This window comes from Nansenia antarctica, assembly GCF_963989245.1.
Source record: "Nansenia antarctica genome assembly, contig: SCAFFOLD_828, whole genome shotgun sequence".
Lineage (NCBI taxonomy): Eukaryota > Metazoa > Chordata > Actinopteri > Argentiniformes > Microstomatidae > Nansenia > Nansenia antarctica.
In genome coordinates this window covers 2,036-2,500 of record NW_027663141.1, presented here as the reverse complement: position 1 = coordinate 2,500, position 465 = coordinate 2,036, and positions in this window count along the sequence as shown.

The following is a 465-nucleotide window of genomic DNA, read 5'->3' as shown; positions in this document are numbered from 1 at the left end:
ACACACACACACACCTTGTATGACCAATGGGGACAGGGACCAGAATTGGATTTCACTGTCCAGTAGACAAAGCCTCTCTCGCTCAAACCGAACCAGTTCTTGGAGCCGTTAAAACCAGTAGAACTGGTCCAGATCAGTGTCACTTCCATCCTCTCTGTCGCATCTCTCTCTCTCTCTCTCTCTCTCTCTCTCTCTCTCTCTCTCTCTCTCTCTCTCTCTCTCTCTCTCTCTCTCTCTGTCTCTCTCTCTCTCTCCATCTTTGGCTCAGTGGTGTACTTGGCTCCTTCCTTTGTCTCCATTCGTATTTTCGTAAAGTAAAAAAGCAACATCCTGTGGGAGATTGTGTTTTTGGCCGCGACGGTCCGACTGTGAGGCAATGTGTTGTTTACTGCGAGAGGCGCGCCGGACGCTTTGCCAGGAGAGGCTGGGAATAACGTGAACACACCGTAGGTGGGGGGGGAGCTA